Here is a 10,909-nt window from a genome sequence, read left to right on the forward strand (position 1 = left end):
CCATGCTGCTGGGAAACTCGGGTGGGGACAGCTTTCTGACTGGAGTGCCGTCGAAGATGGAGGAGACGGGGGTGCTCGCAGAGTCCTTGCCCAATGCCCATGATAGAGCCGAGGCTCCACTGGACGCCCAGCTTAATCGGGCTATCGCCGCCCTCCTTCTATGGTGGATTCTTCGGCCCCCTACAGCCACTAGGGCCATCATATACTCCCAGATGGCGGCACATAGGGGATGAGGGGGGGGGGGGTGTGGGCCACTTGTCCACCTCGTGGCGTCGCCAGCGACGCCTGCGAGTCGGAGCAAATGATTATGGGGTCTTCCTCGAAGGACGGGTGCTTCAGGAGATGTTGCTTTGCCGTCTTGAGCGCCACCATCTCAGATCGGTAAATGGAGCAAATCCTCCCCGCCGCCTCCCGCAGTACCAATGTTGTACTGTCTGGGTGCTCGGTGAGGACCCCAGCGCCGCCTTCCTATTACTCCCCCGGTCGCAGACCCGTCGACCCAGGCCCACGTCGCACGCTGGGGGAGCGCTCCCAGGCACGCCTCCGCAGCACTCCTCCTCGCTGTCGCGGACGCCCCGATCGGCAGCAGGTCCAGGTGGACCGTGACGCCGTCTGTTGGCGTCTACGGGGGCAGTCTCGTGGATAAGCGCGCCTCGGCGGGCAGCGCCACTCCAGTGGTCCCACACCGCTCCCCCGCGCTCTCTCCAGCCGGTCACTGACTTCAGTCACGGTTGGGGGGGGGGGGGCTTCCGCCACGACGCGGCGGGTCCTCCGACAGGAGGGAGAGCGCCTTCGCCAGTAGGCGCGATGCCAGCGCATCCCTCCTCATCTCTCCATCGGCACGACGCCCGCCTCGGCCCTCACGGCGAGTCTTGGAGCATGGAAATCGGGCAGCCAGTGATGACTCATGCCACCATCAGCATCTCCGCCTCCAGGACGCCAAGATGTGTGGCCGCAGCCGCAGGCAGCCACGCCGACCCCGCTGCCCGCATGCCCAAGTAGTCTCGAATCGCTGACACCTCTCCTGAAACAAGAGTGGTGTCGTAAACTTAAACCCCTTGCTGGCGCCCGCCAGCCGCGACAACACCGCCACACCAATTTTTGTGACCCCGGAACTTCCGTCCCGAGCCTTATTTCACGGCACGATGCTACAGTGCGCTACACGTATTGTGGTATTCAGCTTCCATGGAAACATCAACTAATTTGGACGCTCAAACATGGGAGTCAGGAGTGGTTAAGGCCCAGAGCGTTCTGTCTGGTTTATAAAACCTTGGCCAGCAGATGTAAACGTGCTTTTTGTATAAGTGGCTTAATTTTGACGCAAAAGGGCACTTACCTTCGGCGCAAATAATGCAGAAATTTCAGCGCAAATTGGAAAATAGCTTGCGCCGAACTTCGGCGCATGACGGCTTCACGGGCGTCCGGCGTACCATATGGATGTTTTCCAGTTTGGGCTGCAGGTTTTAGCTCTAGGTTTTAGACTGTAGGTTTTGGATTGGGTTGGGCTGGGCTGGGCTGGGCTGGGCTGGTTGGGGTGGTTGGGTTGGGTTGGATTAGGTTAGGTAAGTTTAGGTTAGTTTAGTTTAGGATAGATATGAATACCTATTTTTTGTAAGTTGAATTACTTTTTTCATTTTGTAGCATCATATGCCTTCCATCTTTGAACTGCCATATTCAAGCACCAGAATAAGTATGGACTTGAACCTTTTCCAGTCTGGATGCCTGTATGGAAGTTGTGCAAAATCATGCAGTTGAAGGTATTGTAACCACAAATAAGAGCTCATGACTCAAGTCTCAACTTGTCCATAATTGGTTATCTTGATGTATACTTGTAGACCCTTCCTCTTACTTGGCACACAGGCATGGTGTCACAGTGTTCTAAAATTGGATTTCAATTGGGTGTCCCAATAAAAAAAAAATCTGAAGACAAAATGAGATAGATTTAGTCTTTCCGCAAAACTGCATAATGCCATTTTTTACCTCAGATTTTGTCAGAACCTTCAAAGGATCTGAAATGAAATGATGTAGAGTAGATGCATCAACTGTCAAGTCATGCGTAACCTGGCAGCTGGCTGTTGAATCAAACTTTTGACATATTTTTTTTAGCAAAGATGAAATAAAGCCACTTGTCATATTTTTAGGATGAAAATATTTTCCCCATCATGTGTGGTTATTCACCTAAAATTCTGAAACATGGAACACTGTCATACCAGCATTCCATCATGTCAACCAGCATTCCGCAGCATGTTAGCAGAAGCAGCAGCATGTTATAAGTATATGAAAGATCCAAATAGGTTGTAGGTTGGTAGGTATTGGTACTAAGTTTAACTTAATAGGTTAGTAGGCAAGGTTAGGATTAATTTTAGTTGAGCATCAAGATAACCATTACGAACAAGTAACAAAATCCTTACCTACCCTTGAAAGTATTGCTTCAATCACATCATCACGAAGAACCAGACAAAAATTTTGCACATTCTTACACTATTTGACATCCTGAATCCAGATATGATGCTTTCATGTGGCGCAAATACAAGAAAAACGAATAATCAAACCCGTGCGTATTCGTATCAACGGCGCCACAATTGTAGATCAGACCTTTTCTGAACAAATGCCACCACAATTTTAATTGATAAGGGATTAAAATGGCATGAGAATCAACATCTTGATTTTTTCTAAAAGATAGCGATAACTGATAACTAATAACTTACCATTCATTTTGAAATCACGGCGGTAGGTACACCAACACATGGCACTGAAAACAGCAAAAGACGGAATGGCGGAATGTCGTATGGAGCCCTAAAACGCAGCTCGAATTGAGCCCGAAAAGGAAGACGAACTGATGCCGCTTTCGGGGCTAATGTACTTTGAGCCCGAAAAGGGCGCCTAACTGATCCCGATTTTAAAATCATACAGATTTGAGCCCTGTTTTGGCACTCATATGAGCCCTTATTCAAAAATGTTCTCAAAGTGTTTTCTGAGTGCCGGATGAGCGACGGACGAACGCAGAAAGACACCCCGGACGGACGTACACACACACCTCGGACGGGCGAACGCAGACAGACACACCCCGGACGCCGTATACACTGAAAACATACCGCCAGTGCACGCGGACTGCGCTCGTGTCGTCTGACACTATACCGTGGAGTGCGCGCACCGATCCGCGGAATATCCCCAGAGCTGAGACCGGTATGTGTCACAGGTCTGCCGGTGGGCGGCCTTGTGGCCGGCCGACCACCCACTCACTGTAATGATCCACTTAATTACTGCCGCCGACTTACTGGTGTACTTAAGGTCTTACTCAGTCGGATTCTAAATTGCTTGTTGAATTAGGGAGTCGGTGTTCTTGATTACCTCACCCGGCTGGCGAGCAGGCCGGTTTAGTTGCGTCTTTAATTGCTGTCTGACTTTGCGGGAGTATATGAGGCTCAGGGATTGTCTACTCGGGCTGACCGCCTTACACAGTCACTCAGGACACCTCGTTAATCCCGTCAGAGCCCGGAGTCCCGTGATGCCCGGCCAGCGGACTCGGAATCACGGCCGCCCCGGGGCCGAGTGGCGACACAGGCGGCTAACGTGTACTATGCAAGGTAGCCACCGACACAGGCGGCTAACGTGTACTATGCAAGGTAGCCACCGACACATGCGGATAGCGGGTATCACCGTAGCCACCGATACAGGCGGCCAGCGTGTAACGATGTGGCTGCTGACAGAGGCGGCAAGCGTGTACCAATGTAGCCACCGACACAGGCGGCTAGCGGGTACCAATGTAGTCACCGACACAGGTGGCTAACGTGTACCAATGTAGCCTCCGACGCAGGCGGATTGCGGGTACCAATGTAGCCTCCGACGCAGGCGGATTGCGGGTACTATGCAATGTAGCCACCGACACAGGCGGATAGCGGGTACCAATGTAGCCACCGACACAGGCGGATAGCGGGTACCAATGTAGCCATCGACACAGGCGGATAGCTACCAATGTAGCCTCCGACGCAGGCGGATTGCGGGTACCAATGTAGCCACCGACACAGGCGGATAGCGGGTACCAGTGTCCAATGTAGTCACCGACACAGGCGGATAGCGGGTACCAATGTAGCCACCGACACAGGCGGATAGCGGGTACCAATGTAGTCACCGACACAGGCGGATAGCGGGTACCAATGTAGCCACCGATACAGGCGGCCAGCGTGTAACGATGTGGCTGCTGACAGAGGCGGCAAGCGTGTACCAATGTAGCCACCGACACAGGCGGCTAGCGGGTACCAATGTAGTCACCGACACAGGTGGCTAACGTGTACCAATGTAGCCACCGACACAGGCGGATAGCGGGTACCAGTGTCCAATGTAGTCACCGACACAGGCGGATAGCGGGTACCAATGTAGCCACCGACATAGGCGGATAGCGGGTACCAATGCAGTCAACGATAGAGGCGGCTACCGTGACACGCGCAGTCAGAGGCGGCTGATCGCAATAGCTGATCGGATAGCTCCCCCGGCTGGAAGGGAGCTGGGAGGGCAGGAGCCGCGGCTGGGAGTGCGGGAGCCCCGCCTGGGAGGGAGCTAGGAGTGCGGGATCCCCGTCAGGGAGGGAGCTGGAAGTGCGGGATCCCCGTCAGGGAGGGAGCTGGGAGTGCGGGAGCCCCCGCTGGAAGGGAGCTGGGAGTGCGGGAGCCCCGGCTGGAAGAGCGGGATCCCCGGCTGGGAGGGAGCTGGGAGTGCGGGATCCCCGCCTGGGAGGGCCTTCTCAGCGCTCCCCTGGATCAGCGCTCGCCCATCGGCCGCCCCGGCCGCGCAGTGCGCTTTAGCATCGACGTGCTGCAGCGGACGTGAGGCAGACCTAATTAAATCGGCATGCTTAGCATGTAATATTCAGAACAAGCATCGAATCAGTCGTGTAAGCATGGGCAGCACGCCTTCTTAGCGCTGTGTCCCGAGTAACCTTACAGGACGTACTAGCTAAATGCACGTAGCTACATGCATGTTCGCATTTATACAGATGACAAATGGAAGACAAACGATTGAGAAGCACTGCACTCATGTATTGGTGGTCATTAGAATGCTGCATCAGTCGATCCAACACATCCATTTATATTCAGCAGCCTAATTAAACAAAGCGACTGCCTCGCTGCATACCATTGTGGTCGTTGCAGTGCGCGGTGGACTCCTATCGCGCCGCCGGGCCGCGAGTTACCGGGAGCCGCCTATAGGCAGGCGCGCGGCGCACCTGGCAGCTCAGTCTGCGACTGTGTGTCTGTGTGTTACACTGCCGCAGCTGGCAGCACAGTCCGCGGCTGTGTGTCTGTGTGTTACACTGCCGCAGCTGGCACTTGGCAGCACAGTCTGTGGCTGTGTGTATGTGTTACACTGCCGCAGCACAGTCTGCGTATGTGTGTCTGTGTGCTACACTGCCGCAGCTCGCAGTACAGTCTGCGGCTGTGTCTGTGTGTTACACTGCCGCAGCACAGTCCGTGTCTGTATCTGTGTGTTACACTGCCGCAGCTGGCAGCACAGTCCGTGTCTGTGTGTTACACTGCCGCAGCATAGTCCGTGTCTGTGTCTGTGTTACACTCCTGGGCGCAGAGGAGAGGGCACCTGAACTGAACAATTAAGATACTGCAAAGCGTGGATGGACGATAGTGTCAGGTCTCCCTTAAACTCACTCACTTGAAACAAAGGTCAGGTCATAGGTCGCATTTTCGACCGTTTACAGGCCTTTGAAACCGCTCATGACTGGGAGAGGGGGGCTGTATAGAGCCCCCTCCCGTTTTTCTGCAATATCTTCTAAACCGCTGGACGTATCGACTGTTTACAGACCTTTTAACCCGTTCATGAATGGGAGGGGGAAGGGACTCTATATAGCCCCACCCGTTTTTCTGCAATATCTTCTAAACCGCTGGACGTATCAGCAAAAAACTTACAGTACCTTCGGCTGCATCAATTTGACACACTGTGTCCAAAGAACATTTTTAGCTGCCATATGTTGGCTGGAACTGACGTCAGAGTGACGTCATGTCGGCCGATTTTGATGCCAAATATTGAACTATAGCAATCGCTTTCAAGAGCTAAGCTTTTAAGCTAGAGCCAATTTTTTGCATGAGAAGACTAACAATACACAGGGCTATTGAGCTGTTCAATCTCGTTATGTTCAGAATTTGGAACATTTTGTAAGTTTTAAATATAGAGTCTAAAAAATTGTTTTTGAATTTTTTCCTAAAATTTCTGTACTTTTCGAGAAAAAAATTAATGTGATTGAACACATACCGATAATCTACTTCAGGAAGTTTTAGCCCAATTTCTTCAAAAAAGATAGCTGAGTTAATCGTTTTGTAGTCAATATTTTCATCTTCTTTTCCATTTTCATCTTTTGAAATAATTTTTTTCAGTACGTTTTTGACATTGTACGTACACCAAAATGAAAAGCACCATCGTGTTCCTGAGCTCAATCTGCATCTGCTAGATACCTTTCTGTTAAAAAAATCAACCTCAAAGTTTGACCATTTTTACCTGAAAGTGTAATAAAGGTCAAACTTTGACCTTTTTATAGCCCTTCAGTTATATTCAGCTGAAAATGAGCTCCAATGACGCGGACGGCATTCTTTTCGAAACCTATGGTTGAAATGGACCATAAAACATGAGTCACGTGAACGATACATGATAGGGGAGAGTGGGGAAAGATGCCCAGGGTTTGACTATGTCATATATTATTCGAAAATGACGATCGGAAAGCAAAAACTTGGAGTTTCAACGGAAGCCGACATCATTTTTCTCCAAAAATATCACACTTTCGTGCCTGAAATATGATAACTTTTTTTTGCTATTAAGCATTTTCCTGAAGAAGTGAAAGGGGGCATCTTACCCCACAGGGTGGGAAAGACGCCCCCTGTCGTTGGGTAAGATGCCCCCTGCACTATAAGTGACATAAATGGGCACGTGAATCGCCTGAACGAATCAGTAGTCCCTTCGAGCCTGCAGTAGACACCAAACGTCATCGTAAGGGCCCTCAAAAGTAGTCGTAAGGGGCTTCAGAGGTCATCGTTAGGGCCATCATAGTCCAGCGTGGCCAAACAAGCCTCCGTGGTGGCGTTCGGAGACCACTGTGGGGCCCTTATAGGTCTTCATGATGCTTGAGGGCCCTCGAGCCCATCGTGGGGACCTCAGATGCCAGCGCGGCCCGTGGAGCCAACGTGGGAGCCCTCAAAGGATGTCGTGAGGGGCCCTGGAACCAATAATGGGGCCCACAGAGGCCGTTGTGAGGGCTCTCAGAGTCAGATGCCGCCCAAAAAGTCGCTGTGTGGGCCGAGAGACCGGCATGGGGAGCACCCGACCGTACCGGACTCTCAATAGTCCCAGCACCCAGATCGGCTTTTGTCCCTCATCACAAGTATGTAATAAATGATTTGAGGGGCTGCTTGAAGGACAGCCTACGGATTTAGGGGGGCGTCTTTCCCCATCAGGACAGGGGGCATCTTACCCCAAGGTACCGAAGTAACATTAAATCAGCACAATTTGTTAGCCATAAAACTACACCCTGAAACAAACTGTTTGGGACACAGTACACGCATGTTAATGTATCACGACTATAGCAAGGGACGCAAAAATTATCTACCTTCTTTGATATTTACAATGTTTTGACGCCAAAATATTTTTTGAAAGCAGCAAATAAAAAACATGCAATCACCAGCCAGCCGTTGCCCAACTGAGCTTCGCAAATTTTTGTGCAGTTAACAAGGCAGGCTTCCGCTTTACACTAAGAACATTAATTTCCAGGTTCGATTCTTTGTTTCGCCCCTAGAGGGGGTGGGGCGTCTTTCCCACCCTGGGCATCTTACCCCACCCTCCCCTATAAAGTCTCCATGACCTGGCCTTGACCTGAAAAATTCGAAGTACAAGTTCGGTACCCTCAGAGTATCTAGAGCATATATCAAAGAGTGCGTAAACAAAAAATGAGCCTGACCGGACTTGTAAGCCGGCGGCCAGAGCCTAAATTGTGAACAAGCCAAAATGCTGATAACTTTTACTTTGACCTGACCTGTGACGTCATCTGTGACCTTGAGGTCAATGAAATAAGGTTTCGCTGTCGTTAAAATATTATTGTTTTACTTTTATAGGTAAAACAAAAGTGACAGCTCGCGCAAAACTTTTTGGACGAAAATGGCCGAAAATAACGTCATTCTGACGTCATTTTCTGCCAAACATCATAGACTCTGAAAAAAATGCAACAAGGTATACAATTGGTTGAAAAACGAAATACGCCTGTGAGGGTTCCTTTAAAAAACAAATAGTTTTTAATCTCCACTCAAGCTGCTATCACCTTTCCAACATCACATTGCATCAAATTGTATGCAGCTCGATTCTCCCAAAGTACCTACACACACAGAAATATTGAGCGGAAAAACGGTGTAATTGAAAGTACCAAAAGGAACATTTTTTTGGTGTAAAATTACTCTGTTTTCTGGGTAAAAGAACACTTATATGTGTGTTTTGCTAGCTTCTGAGTGCTTCACTATTGTGTAGGAGAACCGCTTTCAGTGTAACTTTACCGCGGATCTCGCGTTACATTTACGCACAAATATGTGTTTTTGGTAAAAAGTACCAAAAGGAACACTCGCGTGGTAATCGTACACAAATTCACGACGGTAAATTTACACAAATATGACGGTTATTATAACGATTTTTTCTGGTAAAGCTAATGTTGGGCCCGCAAAATTTGTAACGCAAGCGACACGCGGCGGGACGTTGTCGCCAGCCGCGAGCCTAGCTAAATGCAACGAAACATTGTGATGCTCAATGCCTACCCCATGCTGCAAACACGTTTGTTTGTTTGTCGTTTATTGTTAAGAATCGACAGCACATCTGACGGAAATAAAAGTTAGATAAGCGTATATACCTTATCATGTATATAAGCTGATATTTCACAACGCATGGGCGCCGCTACAGGTCGCAGCCACCGCCCGTCTCCCGTCAACTGCCCGTAATTAATTAATAAATAAAAAATATATCATCTGTACGCACTACTTCACTCTGCCAAAATTATCGTTCATTTAATTAGCCATCGGCTCTCTGTTGCCTATCTGGCAAAATATTAGCATACCTATACCTAACCCTAGAAAAGCATGAAAGTGCATCCATTATTTTCATAACACGACAGCAGCTCAGTTGAAAAATTACAAGCCCACCTTAGCACTCCGACAAAGCTGGATAATTTCCAGCAGCTCCTCCAATGTCGCTCCGCTTCAGATTTCAGACTCAGTCTTGATTGCAGTTATCGGACGATGACCACAATGCAGTATTTCACTTATTATTCACTTAGTCACTCATTACTCAGCTTATTATCGAACTAGATAAACACCACAGCACTGTTTTATCTCACTGATCGCACAAGAATGGGCAAACCCACTCTGCGCACTGCAGCCACAATACTCCCCCGCCGGCCCCCGCGGTCCCCGGCGCACAACTGACAGATTGCGAAAATGGCGCCGCCGCCGTCAGCATATAGCTCAAAATTTCGCTAAATTTACACTGGTTGACGTAAACGAACGGTGCTCTGGATGTGTACCGCAATTACCAGTGCGACACAACACTCATTCGCGTATGGATACACTTGCTTTGCATGGAAACATATCAGTTAGGTATTTGAACATCTGTTATGCTGTTACATTATCCTGTTTTGCGTAAAGATGCTTGTGTGGTGTAATAAAACTGCCGATGTTTGTTAGATAACCAATAAACGTCGTATAAAAACAAACTTATTCTTGATGCCTTTACTTATTATGGCGTTGTGCGACGGATACCTTGCTTATTTATCACGAAAATACTTAAACTAAAGATATTTTACTAAGTGAAGCAGAACTTTGAAGCTAATTGAACTATTTACGAGTATATTGAACTTGACATCGCTCAATATTTCTGTGTGAGTACATGATCATCCGGCCGTAATGCGGTCCTTATCCTGAGCCACCGTTAGCCGGTAACCGGCTACATCCGGCGTCAGGCTCCCCCACTAGCTGGCCGCGCCAGTCCATCCATTGTCCATCTCGGCGGCCCATTGTGCTGCCGTCCGAGTCGCCGCCGCCTGTCGCCGCCTGTCGCCGCGCGGCACCGCTTTGTGTCGCACTGTGCGCGCTACCCAGCGTCACCTTACATCACCTCATGTATCCGGACGTCAGTTGAACTGGCAGCCGCTGCTCCCCGCTACCGCAGCAGCCATCTGATCACAGCTGCACCGCAGGTCACCGTGTCGTCTGTGTGCCTGTGTCTGTGTGTCTGTGTCTGTGTGTCTGTGTCTGTGTCTGTGTGTCTGTGTCTGTGTCTGTGTGTCTGTGTCTGTGTGTCTCTGTCTGTGTGTCTGTGTCTGTGTGTCTGTGTCTGTGTGTCTCTGTCTGTGTGTCTCTGTCTGTGTCTGTGTGTCTCTGTCTGTGTGTCTGTGTCTGTGTGTCTGTGTCTGTGTGTCTCTGTCTGTGTGTCTCTGTCTGTGTCTGTGTGTCTGTGTCTGTGTGTCTGTGTCTGTGTGTCTGTGTCTGTGTGTCTGTGTCTGTGTGTCTGTGTCTGTGTGTCTGTGTCTGTGTGTCTGTGTCTGTGTGTCTGTGTCTGTGTGTCTGTGTCTGTGTGTCTGTGTCTGTGTGTCTCTGTCTGTGTCTGTGTGTCTGTGTCTGTGTGTCTGTGTCTGTGTGTCTGTGTCTGTGTCTGTGTGTCTCTGTCTGTGTCTGTGTGTCTGTGTCTGTGTGTCTGTGTCTGTGTGTCTGTGTCTGTGTCTGTGTGTCTCTGTCTGTGTCTGTGTGTCTGTGTCTGTGTGTCTGTGTCTGTGTGTCTGTGTCTGTGTCTGTGTGTCTGTGTCTGTGTGTCTGTGTCTGTGTCTGTGTGTCTGTGTCTGTGTCTGTGTGTCTGTGTCTGTGTGTCTCTGTCTGTGTGTCTG

This window comes from Amphibalanus amphitrite, unplaced genomic scaffold, assembly GCF_019059575.1.
Source record: "Amphibalanus amphitrite isolate SeventyFive unplaced genomic scaffold, NRLGWU_Aamphi_draft 000017F_arrow, whole genome shotgun sequence".
Lineage (NCBI taxonomy): Eukaryota > Metazoa > Arthropoda > Thecostraca > Balanomorpha > Balanidae > Amphibalanus > Amphibalanus amphitrite.